A 12,981-nucleotide genomic window follows, 5' to 3' on the forward strand; every position below is an offset into this window, starting at 1 on the left:
ACTATTTGTACGTTGTGGTGGACCGGTTCAACAAGATGATGATATTGATTCCTTGTAAGAAGACCGTGACGGGAGCGGGTGCAGCACAATTGTTCTTTGAGCATGTGTGGAAGCACTTTGGGTTGCCGAGCTCCAATATTTCGGATCGGCATAGCCATTTTCTCGGGCATTTTTGGGATTCTTTGTGGAGTTTGATGGACACTAAATTGAAGAAGAGCACGGCCTTTCATCCACAAATAGACGGACAAACGGAGGTAGTCAACCGGACTATGGTGCATATGTTGTGGAGGTATAATTCCAGGCATCCTAAGACTTGGGATGAGAGTTTACCATATTTACAGTTTGCTTTTAATCGGGCAATTCATGGATCTTCCGGAAAGTCACCATTTGAGACTTGTTATGGATTTTTACCGCCGAGCCCGTTCGATCTTGTGTTTTCAAGTGAAGCCACAGTGGACGGCAAGGAGGGGAGTGAAAGACAACGTGCTCAGCGATTTCTCGAGAAAATTGCAAATATTCATGCCACGGTTGAAGCTCAATTGAAGAAATCGCAAGCTAAGTACAAGGCGAAGCATGATCAACATCGGGTTCCTTGTAACTTTGGTAAAGGCGATATAGTATGGCTAAAATTGACTAAGGAGAGGCTCAAAGGAGAAGGGAAGAAGTTGAAGCCTATTTGTTATGGTCCATTTCGGATTATCGATCAGATTGGCGACAACGCTTTTCGTTTAGATTTGCCACCTTACTTAGGCATGTATTCGGTGATCAATACCGAGTACTTGAAGTTGTTTGAGCCTCCATTATTAAATGATGAAGGCGATGACAAGATGATCTTACCGCATGTTGAAGACTTGTGGTTTGATAGAGATGAGCCACTGAAAGAAGATTGCATTTTGGAACGGAAGACGACCAAGACGAGACGGGGGACGAAGGAGTCGTTTCTCGTTGGACGTCAAGGTCAGGTCCCTAGCAAGGCCAAGTGGTTCAACAGATAAGGAGGGGCTCGCGAGTTCCCTCAGCTGATGTTCTAACTTGAATGAGACTTCAAGTTCCTAAAGGGGGGACCCATGATACGGGTGTATCTTCTCTTCGGGAGCTTAGTGATCCTCATGGGAGCTTGAGGATAGATGATTCTCTTGGTATCTTGAGAATAGGGTAGAGGAGTCGTGGACGAGGCCATTGGAGGCGACGAAGTCTGGCCGGTCGACCGGCTTGGTCGCGACGGTCGACCGCTTAGTGCACAGACCCAGACTATGTCTCAGGACTGAGAGCGGTCGACCGATGATGGCGCTGCGGTCGACCGGAAACACTGTAATTAATTTTTCCAGTTTTCGACGTTCTGACCGGTCGACCGCGTAGCGGTTCCGGGCCTGGGTCTATTTCCTGCTCCAGTTGGGATTTCTGTTTAGTATAAATAGAAACATGACTTTTCTAAGGGAGAACTTAGATTGAAATCAGAAAAGAGATCAGGGAGGTTGTTCTTTGATCTAGAGAGATTGTGAGAGAGAGATTTTTGTAAATCCAATTGATTCTCATAATCTAGAGAAGGTATTTTCCTTCGCCCTAATTATAACTCTTGTTTTCTTCAGTCGTTTTCTTCTTTACCCACTCTTGATAATTCCGCGATCAGAGTGCTGCACGGCAACTCGTATCAAAAATAAATTGTAAAATCTAAACTACAAAATAAAATTACAAGAATTAAATGTACGAAAATAAATCTATTCTATAAGCATAAAATAAATCTAAGGCAGGGTTCTAGCCTCTTGGCTATTTAACAAGAAAATAAAATCTAACTATAAGCATAGAAATAAATCTAAACTAATAAGCAATAAAAGAGAAAAATAAAAAAAATGCAAACCTTCAAATAATTCTCCATCTTCATCTTCATCTTCATCATCCAATAAAGAGAAGAAGAGAAAAATTTAAAGTGGTAAAAAAATTATTATTATTAATTGCAACAAAAAGTTACAATTTTGGAAGGCCTTCTCAATTAAGAGTAGCCCTCCTCTCCAAAAGGAGTTACAAAAATTTTCACACCTCTAACCCCTCACTCTCTACCCCTATTTATAGTAAACATCAGTGAATAAGAGCCATTGGATCAAACTTGAGCCCCAAGACAAGCAAAATCAGCCATTGACGCGCGCTACAGTAATCTGGTATCGATGCAGGCATCGATGCTGACATCGATGCCCACTATTTCCAAATTCCGATTTCACGGATAGCTTCGTCTCGTCGAGATAGGTGATTTTCATATATTATATGTTAAATTCCGCCTTCCGAATTAGGAGATATCGTCGTTTCTTTGTGGCCAACCATTTTGAATATGATTTCTTTTCATATTGGATTTTTGATTTTCTCCGGCTTCTACAGGCTACACGACTTGATTCTGGGCTTTTGGATAATTTAGAAATTAATTTTTCAATGTGCTTCTTTGCTTTATTTCTTCATTTAATCAATGGGTTTTTGTTGAGAGATGAGAGTTTAAGATTTATTCTTCATTAACCTGCAATTAAAATATAAAAACAATTATTAGTGGTATATTTATTCATATAAAATAGATAATAAGGATATAAAATTATAATAAAATATAATTATCAAATACCCCACACCTAAACTTTTGCTAGTCCTCTAGTAAAGAAAGAAAAATGAAAGAAAACCTAACTCACTTTCGCAGGAATCGCGGTTGTATTTAGCGCATACAACAAGCCTTTAAACCCCTAGGTTATCCTAGTGGACGAGTTGTAGTCTTGTGAGGGTTTGCAGTGAATATACCCACAAAATTCGGTCATCTTGCCAAATTAACGAAGTTAGTAAATAACTAAATTTACTTGATAATTGAAGCTAATTATTACTCAAGAAAACATTTTTATATATAACTCTAAGATATATTTCCAAGAAAATCTTCTCATTATAGCAATAAAAAACCAAGCCAAACTTAGAAATTTAATTTAAAAGTTTTGAAAAGAACATGCTAACTCTTTGTTTAAAATAATATTCAAGTTGCTTGATCTAAAATATTTTTCAAGACCATATATACAAATATAACTATATATAAAACATTTATTAGTATTTTTTATATTATTATTATTTTTAACTCTTTCTTCCTTGGTGATTTTTTTATACTTTAACGGGCTTTCTAAACGACCATTTAACGAGTTTTGGGCCAATGGATCCCAACCCAATTGGGCTTAGGTCATTAAGTATGAAAATACTCCTTGGGCTTAATTACTCGATCAGCTTAGGCTTTATAAGATAGAATCACCTTGAATTTAAGAGTTTTTTCTTTTGGTGTCCATTTTTCGCACTCTTCTTTTGTAAAAATTTTTTTTTGTATATGTATATATATTTTGAAAATATGTAAATCAAGACACTTTGAAAAAATTATTTTCAACTCTAAGTTAAGCATGCAAAAATTTTATTATTTTAAATAAAAGTCCAAGTTAAGGCTTAAGTAAAGTATACTACTTTGAAAATCATTTCTTAAGAAATTTATTTAGAGTTATTATAAAAGATGAACTTAAGTAAATAACCAACTAGATATTAGAAAATTTCAAATTTATCAAATAAATCAATTATTACATAACTCTATCAATTTGGCAAGTGGCGATATTTTTGTAATTTTTTTTAAGAAAAGGGAAAATGTAACTAAAAATATAAAATAAAGAGAAAAAATAACTAATTCTCACCCCCACACCTAAATTTTGTATTGTCCTTAATGTAAATTCTATGATGCACAAAGTAAAGCAGATAAGAAGTGAAGTACTTACATTTGGTCGGCTGATAAAGTAAAGCAGATAAGAAGTGAAGTACTTACATTTGGTCGGCTGATAAAAATCTGCAATTACCTTTGGTCTGAGGAGGGTGAAGTACTTACATTTGGTCGGCTGATAAAAATCTGCAATTACCTTTGGTCTGAGGAGGATGAAAAAATAAATTTATTCTTCTTTTTCTTTTTATTTTCTTTTTTTTCTTTTTTTCTTTTCTTTTTTTCCCCTTTTTTTCTTTTCTCTTTTTTTTCCTTTTTTTCTTTTTTTTACAACTCAACAAGAAACTCTCAAATGAGAGAAGAATAAATTCTTTTTATTATTCTGAAATAAACAAAATAATCAATGTAGAATGAAATATTTAACATGAAGAGTTCATGTTCTACATTGAATTCTACCGTATTGCTGAAAATTCTCCCACAGGTTTTAAATAAATTCAACATGATATAATCAACAATGTGCTGAAATTCTAAGCATTCTGGGGTGTTCAATGATTTTTGTGGCAATAGAAGGTAGGTATTATTGGTGTCATGCATATTGGACTTAGATTCTTGATTTGTGAATGTTTGTTCTCTAACAACCAATTTTTCTTTAACAATTTTCTCAACCCCAGGATTCATGGTTGATGTGTAAAAATTTGGTTGTTGTTTATTTTCCAAAAATCTTAGTTCATCAAGAAAGAGTTTTTTAAAATTCAGTTCAAAGCAGCAATTGTTTAACACAGTTTCTTTATTTTGACAAACCTGATCTGCTTCTCCTAATATTTTCAGCTCATCACCAAAAATTTCCTCAGAACTTAGATCTGACTCTTCTTCTTCTTCCCCCGGTCTTTCTTGAATTGAATTATCAGGGGAAGAATGAATTAGAATAAGAATTTGGCTTAAAGGTGTTCTTTCCTGATTATCGACCTGTTTTCCTGACTATAGTGCATTCATTTGAGTGTCCTTAGGATTGACCACGGGTTGACTCAAAATTTCTCCTTCCTCTCCTTCACTTATGGCACTAGCTAGTTGATCAATGTGAGTTTCTAATCTAGCTATGGCTTGAGTGTTAGAGTTAAGTATGAGTTCGGTTGATTGCATAAAGGAGTTCATCGTGTAGGATGTTTGAGTTAACATATCCGTGGCTAGTGTGGAGGCCTTAATTATGATTTCAAAAGCTTTTTCCAAAATATTAAGACGTTCATCATGATCTGTATCAAGAAGAGTGTGAGTTACAACTTGATGATGTGGAGACTGATTTTGATGTGACAGACTGGGTTGTTGAAATTGTGGATGAGAATTGAAAGGAGTGAAGTTTTGAGTTCCAGAGTGATTTTTCTGATTCCATGCAATGTTTGTGTAACTTGCCCAACCTGGGTTGTAGGTTGAAAAAAATGGATCATTCACCGAATACTGAGATGGACTCTCTACAAACTCCCGAGCTTCATTGGAGATTTCAATCCTATTGGGATAACATAAATTTTGAAAAACTTGTGGATTAGCTATTTGTTCAAAATAAATTTGTCCACGTTTTGCATGCACCAAAAACATTTTCTTATTTTTTTTTTTTTTGAAAAAATAAAAGTTAGTTTTTTTTAAAGAAGAAAATGGAAAATCCTAACTAAAACAAATCAAAATCAATCACTTTTCAATCACTCTAACTCTAGGGTTAAGCCCAACTCAACTAGACCAGCTCCTAACCAAAAATTCCTTAAGTGAAAAGATAAAAGTTTTACCCGGGTAGTTAGCCAGGTAAGGATAGTACTAGAGGGTGATCAGAGATCAATTAAGTACCTCGTTCCTTGCGGAGCGCTTTACGCAACCCCTAAACCTTGCCTTAGACACCAACTAATCCAAGAAAACTTAAACTGGTTCACTTAAAGATTTTTTGTTCCTTATTGAGCTCGAATCCTTAGGGCCAACGTCTAATGAGTTTTATTAGGCTTGGTGGTGTAGTGAGGAATTAGTGATTTTTGGGCTAAGGGAAGGGTAATAAAATCCCTCATCTTATCTTGATTATGGGGTTTTGCCCTTAAAAATATTTTTAAGTGTGTGCCAAATCAAGATGCTCAAATCACTTGGTGAATTCCTACTAACAATATGAAATGCAACCCTATGAATTAAAAGCAACTAAAAAGGATGGAAAAGAGAAAATATTTTTTTTTTTTAAATTAGGGTTAACAATCAAACAAATGAGAAGGGGGGATTTGTTTGAATTTATTATCTTGTTAGTAAATGTCAAAGTGAAAGATGGATTTTATTATGGTCAACAAAAATAAAATCTTTTTTTTAAATCCTAATTGTCTCTAATTGTGAAAAAGTAGCTAAAGGGTGGAATTAAAAACTAGAAAGAGGACTTACCCGAAAGCAAATCTTCAAATCCTAGCTCTCCAATCCGCGATCTTCAAGCTCCAAGCGTTTCCTTCACAAAAAACACACAAGTTAAAGAACCAAAATAATTAAAACCTACTTAAGCACCTTTCCCGGCAACGGCGCCAAAAACTTGATGCGGCATAAACATGTACCAAAAAGGTTGCAAGTGCACAACCGTGTCAAGTTATAGTATTTAAGATATCGATCCCACGAGGAAAGTGTTTTGTAGGAGAAAATATAAAATCGATTCTTATGTTGTGTGTGTGACAAATAAGATTGATGAGTGAATGTGATTGTGAAGAGATTGAGATAGTGAAAATGGTGTGTAAATAGGTGCAAGTGTAAGTGAGAGTGGATTTGAAAAAGAATGAGTATGATTAATAAGGTGAGAAGGAAAAAAAATGAATAAAATCAAGAAACAAATAAAAAATCAAGAATAAAGAACAAAATTCTAGAATAAAAGAAAATACAAGAAATTAAAGATGATGGATTCAATTATAGATATGGATAATCTAAAATTGAACCCACTTCTTAGAAAATAGTGATTCTCTAGAGGGTTCTAGCCTAAAGGCGAATCAAACAAAATAAAACTAAACAAAAAGAAAAACTAAACCCAAGAGGGTTCTAGCCTCAAGGTGAATAGTGTAAGAAATTAAAATCTAACTACAAAATAAATTATAAAATCTAAACTACAAAATAAAATTACAAGAATTAAATGTACGAAAATAAATCTACTCTATAAGCATAAAATAAATCTAAGGCAAGAGGGTTCTAGCATCTTGGCTATTTAACAAGAAAATAAAATCAACTACAAGCATAGAAATAAATCTAAACTAATAAGCAATAAAAGAGAAAAAGAAAAGAAATGCAAACCTTCAAATAATTCTCCATCTTCATCTTCATCTTCATCATCCAATAAAGAGAAGAAGAAAAAAATTTAAAGTGGTGAAAAAATTTATTATTATTAATTACAACAAAAAGTTATAATTTTGGAAGGCCTTCTCAATTAAGAGTAGCTCTCCTCTCCAAAAGGAATTACAAAAATTTCCACATCTCTAACCCCTCACTCTCTACCCCTATTTATAGTAAACATCAGTAAATGAGAGCCATTTGATCAAACTTGAGCCCCAAGACAAGCAAAATCAGCCATTAACGCGCGCTACAGTAATCTGGTATCGATGCAGGCATCGATGCAGATATCGATGCCAGCATCGATGCCCACATCGATGCTGACATCGATGCCTACTATTTCTAAATTCTGATTTCACGGATAGCTTCGTGTCGTCGAGATAGGCGATTTTTATATATTATATGTTAAATTCCGCCTTCCGAATTAGGAGATATCATCGTTTCTTTGTGGCCAACCATTTTGAATATGATTTCTTTTCATATTGGATTTTTTATTTTCTCTGGCTTCTACAGGCTACACGACTTGATTCTGGGCTTTTGGATAATTTGGAAATTAATTTTCCAATGTGCTTCTTTGCTTCATTTCTTCATTTAATCAATGGGTTTTTGTTGAGAGATGAGAGTTTAGGATTTATTCTTCATTAACCTGCAATTAAAAGATAAAAACAATTATTAGTGGTATATTTATTCATATAAAATAGATAATGAGGGTATAAAATTGTAATAAAATATGATTATCAATAATCTATACATAAACACATGCTACCGTCCTTCTTCTCCACGAAGAGGACGGTGCTCCCCACGAAAAATAACTCCGACAAATAAAACCCTGAGATAATAACTCATCTAACTAAATCTGTAGCCCTCTCATCTCGACAGGTGTCATACGATAAGGTGTCTGGGATATCAACATTGTGCCTAGATGCATCTCGATGCAAAACTCAATCTCTCTCACTAGAGGTAATCTAGGTATGTGCTGATAGACATCTTGATACTCTGAGACAACTTCGGTATCGCTCAAATCTGCACCCCGATCACGTATCATCACCTCCTTGATGTATGCCAGAAATTGACTCTGCATTCTAGTTAACCTATGATGTTGATAACTATCTATTCAAACCCATCGAGTGCTCACAAGCTGGCTGTCTTCGTAAAACAGTCTATGCTAACATGGTAGGAAGATAACCAATCCATACCACGAATCACATCGAGCTCGGATATACATGAAACAAACAAATCGACTATAAACTTACTCATCTAACCTTATAATGCATCTCCTACAAATACTCTCTAAGAGGGATGCCTCTCCCAAAGGAGTAGAAACTGACAAAGGAATGTCTAGGGAATGTGTAACTACTAAAGACTATCCATGATAGCATAAATAGATAAAAAGAAATGTGAAGCTCCTATACCAAAACGATACGAGTTGGGAAGGAGTTCACCAAGAACGCACCTTCCACTACGGTTATGTTCGCATCATGATTACTTGGTACATTACAAAAACTTGACCGAACGATGTGGTCTGTTGCGCTGAAGGCTCTGCAATATATGAAACTATCTGACTCTAAGGTAACTCCTGAATAGCATGCATCTGATCCTCAATCCTTGAAGTTAATAGTGGTGACTCAAACTTCCGCTATTAGCCATACCCGCGGCCCTGTGGCTGCTGACTCTGGCCTATGCCTTGCTGGCCTCCTGCTGGTGACTTACGACAATCTCTCGCCCTATGTCCAATCTTGTTGTAGTTATAATAATGTAGGGTGTAAATTTGGATTTCCCAAAAATAGGGAGTTTCGTTTGTATTGATAAGAAATCTTATTACAAACTAATGAATCGAAATTACAACAGAAGTAGAGAGAATGCCCTCTTTGTTTAGTGTGGGGACTTTTGGTGGCTACAGGATGCTTCGCTCGATGCTTGTGTCGAATCTGCTTCCCTTGGACCGTTCGATCGAGGTTGCTGGAGAGCTTCAGTACGCAGTAGAAGCTCGAGTCGATGGAGTTCGGATCTGCTAGTTCACCGGCGATCAGGGCTCGGAACTAGGCAGTGGTACTGTAATACAAGGATTATGCCAATAGCTTGGTCTCGATTGATCGATGATATCCTCGATTCTGTTCTAGATCCTATTCTCGATCCTCTTCTCAGAGTTTTTCGACCTTATTTTAAAGGTTGTTGGAAGAGGCTCTTAAATGAAAGAGAGACAGTTCTGTTGTCCCCTGAATTATAGGATGTGACCATACATTGCTTCAGAGATTTTCTACTGTTCACCCGTACCATGAGCGGTCCTTCGAGGAGCCGTGCTTTGCATCACGTTATGTAGGAATGGGAAAGCCCTTCCTCGTACTTGTGACAACGGCTGTCAGGTACTCGAGTGGACCTGACCAACCCACTGAGTGTCGGCGGCTCTCGCCTCTCCTTGGACAATTGAGGTAAGTCGCATTTATGAGGGTGCAGGTTGATTTGGCGTTTTTTCCGATCACCTGTACCGTGAGCGGCCATTCAGCGGGCCTGGAATACCATGTCTTCTCTTTTCAGGTTGAGAGAAGTGGGAGAGCAGGTTCCCGGTACTCGAGTGGGCATGGGCAGCTTCGCTAAATGCCGGTGGGTCCGGCTCCTGACTCGGACAACTGAAGTGAGCTGCATTATGAATGTTCAGGTCGACTCGACACCTGCCCAATCAGCCGTACTGTGAGCGGCCACTTGACGGCTTTGGAGTACTGTGCCCTCTCCCTTCGGGTCGAGAGGAGTAGGGAAGCCTGCCTCAGCACGCGGGGTAGCAGGTACCTGGCTGTGTCGGCGGCCTTGAGGTTTGCTGGCGGATTCGACTACAGACTCGGTTAGGCGAGTTGTGATAAAGAGTGAATTCACGTGGCTTTGGGCGGCTTCCCCTTACAGGCGGATTCCTCGCAAGTTCATGAAGATATTTTTTACCGTCTACAAGACCCCCTTCAAAGTTTTTAGACCTAAACCGGCTTGCGTGTGGTCTAGAATACTTTGAATCAAGAAGTTTTTGGCGATACAAGTACATTTGGTTTCTTTTAGGATTTTTAGCAAACCCTCAGCTATCAACGGGTTTGATATGCCTTTACCGATTACCGTTTGAATCGGGCTAGCCATACTATTCCCCTCAGTATGATGAGTTGTCGAGTAGTTTCTCTTAGACTTGATGCTAAGATTTCTACTCTAAACCTCAGCCATTCGAGGTGTGGGCTTTAGCGAGGTCATCTCGTTGGCGGTTCCAAGTTTGGGACAAGTTGTGTTATTTGTCGTTTATCTCCAAGGGTGAATGAGCCGTTCAGGTTAAGTTAGGTTTTGGAGGTGAAATCCTGTTCGACTTGCGGATCTGGGTCATGTTTTCACGAGCGAGACCCTTCCTTTCGGGCGAGACTAGGTTTGGTGTGGGTGAACCGCGTGTCCGCTGGTGGGCTTCGTGCTTTCCAGCTAAGACGGCATGGTTCCATCACGTCGCGCTCTGATGTAAGCTTCGTGCGCCTCGTCTGAATCATGGCCGTAGTTTTCACACCCAGCCGTTGGATACAACCGTCAATTTTGACTCGAGTTTCGGGTTCTCGATCGGCCTGTTTCCCATCTTGACGTGGCACTTCGAAATGTCGGGGACGATCTGGGCCGTTGATTTCGATCGTGGTTACATCTCTCGTCCACCGGTGCTTCGCTTTTTGAGGACGATCGTGGCCACGTCGGCAACTCGCCTTTAAAAAGGTTGTTCTTTTCCCTTGAGGGTTGTCGTGCTCTAAAATCTTGAAAATTTTCTAAGGAGAAAGAGTTCCCGCTTAATTCCCTCAATGGCGCCGAAATCCAAGAGGTGTGTTGCGAAAGGAGGAGGTCCCGGACGCTATTCCGACCGCCTTACCGTCGGCGCACCCGTCAGCATACCTGATACGCACTTAGGTAAGTCGAGAGGTTAGTCTGACAACTCTGTGTAGGTTACAGACGTCAGGTTGGGGGGATGAGCATCGCTTGTCTCCCTTGGGTTCAGTCATCTCTTGATAGTTTCCCCGACTTAGGGCAAAGTCGCCCCCCTTTTTGGGCGGATTTTGTATTTGCTCATAGAGGATGATTTCTGCCTCTACAGGCGAAATCGACCTTTATTGGGCGAAGGCGAACTCGTTTTTTTTTTTGATAGGCGAGTTTGACTTTTCCTTTGGTAAAAGGGGAGCATCGTTTTCACAGGCGGATTTCGTTCTAATTGAGCGGGTTTTGCCTTCTGACAGGCGAATTAACTCGTCTTTACTTGATTGGCGGATCTACCTTTAGGGCGGATCTTGTCCTCACTCTTTGGTTCTCTCTTGCAGCGACCTTTTCTGATGAAGCTCTTCCAAAGGGCGTGGCCATCGGTCTCGCCGGAGGCACAGGCTATACGGCGCCTCCCTGATTTCCTTCCTTGAATCCGGTGCCTGTGTTCTTTGCCGATAAGCCAGATGGCTTGATAAAGAGAGTCACTGACGGGCACCATCTAACGCTGCGTGAGTTGATCACCGACGCGGTGTTGATAGACAAGGCCAGGATAGAGTTACACAAGCCCCAGTTCTTGTTCGGCGACGCTGCGACTGATCCTTCCGCCCTGCTGATCAAGGAGAGCAGGTGGCTTCGCGCAATGGACGAGGCTCACTACTACCTTCCCAACATGCCGAGAGGGTTCTCTATCATCGAGCTGCGCTCCCTTGCGGTCCCGAGGATGATGAATTAGGATTTGACCCCTACTCAAGACGGGGTGACTTGCGGCGTCTTCACAGGCTCCACGGCTGGGTACGGGGTGGAGAGCTCTTGTAAACGGGTGACTGGCCTGCGTCCGAGTCTACCTTCCAATGAGCCGCCTATTGGGGAGACGACAGCGGTCGCAGAGACTTTCCATCATCGCTTCTTCCAAGCCGGCGGGAAATTCCCCCCAAAGGATTTCAGAGCTCCGGGGTGGATCTACTCTGCGCATGGCAGTAAGACTTGGTGGTCCAAGATTACTGACTACATTTTGGCCGAGAACTCTGATCTTGCGAAATCAGAGTTGTATTCGGCCATTCAGGCTACTCGACACGGTCTGAAGATTAATGCTTCCCAGTTCCATAGTATTTTGGAGCTGTATTGTGCGGATAGTGGCACGTTTTTCACCCCCAATGGTGAGCTCGGCATAGCCCTTCATGAGATGTACGATGTATCGGGACTGCCATTGGGAGACTTTCCGTATGAGGAGTACGTTCCTGGTCAAGATGAGATCGACCAGCTTTCTGACCGCTCCCTTTTGGTGGTCGAGACTTTGTGGGAGTTGCTCTATCACTATCACATATGCCTCAATACCTTAGGGGTGGTTGATCACAAAGGTAAAAAGAAAAGGGCCCCGGGGATCAGCCACAAGAATTGGGCTGATTATCTATTCCCTGAGAATGATGTTAAGGGGAGGCCTGCTCTGCCATTGAGCGGATGTGACCAGGCTGAAGTGGAGAGGAGGATGGCCGAAGGGGAAGCCACCATCGTCCTCGAGCATGACGAGGGCGGGTTCAAGTCTGGGACGGTTTTCCACTCGTTCCACCACCAGGCCAAGTCTCCTATATCTGGGAAGACCCTGTTTGCGGGGTACCTTATCTTGTAGCTAAAGAGGTGCGTAGTCCCAACTCACTCTTTTGAGGCTCTTCCCGTGGAAGCCGTGTACCCCGCGGTTTGCTTAGCCCGCGGGAAGTCCTATTCCTTGGTGTCGGCGATGGTAGTATGTATCCATCGGGGGCTTCGCACCCTGACGACCCAATTCTGTCATGTATCGACTGTCGATGAGGGGGATAGAGATGTCATCAGGACCCCCAATCCTAGGGTGGGGTTGCCGTACACTTATTTGATGGCGTGGTTCGTCTACCACTGCGAATGCTTGATGAGCGCCCCCGCGACTCTTCTGGGAGACAGGTTTGTTCCGTTCATCGAGCGCTTGGAGAGGTCCTCTTAGAAGTGCA

This window comes from Asparagus officinalis, chromosome 1 (genome assembly GCF_001876935.1).
Source record: "Asparagus officinalis chromosome 1, Aspof.V1, whole genome shotgun sequence".
Taxonomy (NCBI): Eukaryota; Viridiplantae; Streptophyta; class Magnoliopsida; order Asparagales; family Asparagaceae; genus Asparagus; species Asparagus officinalis.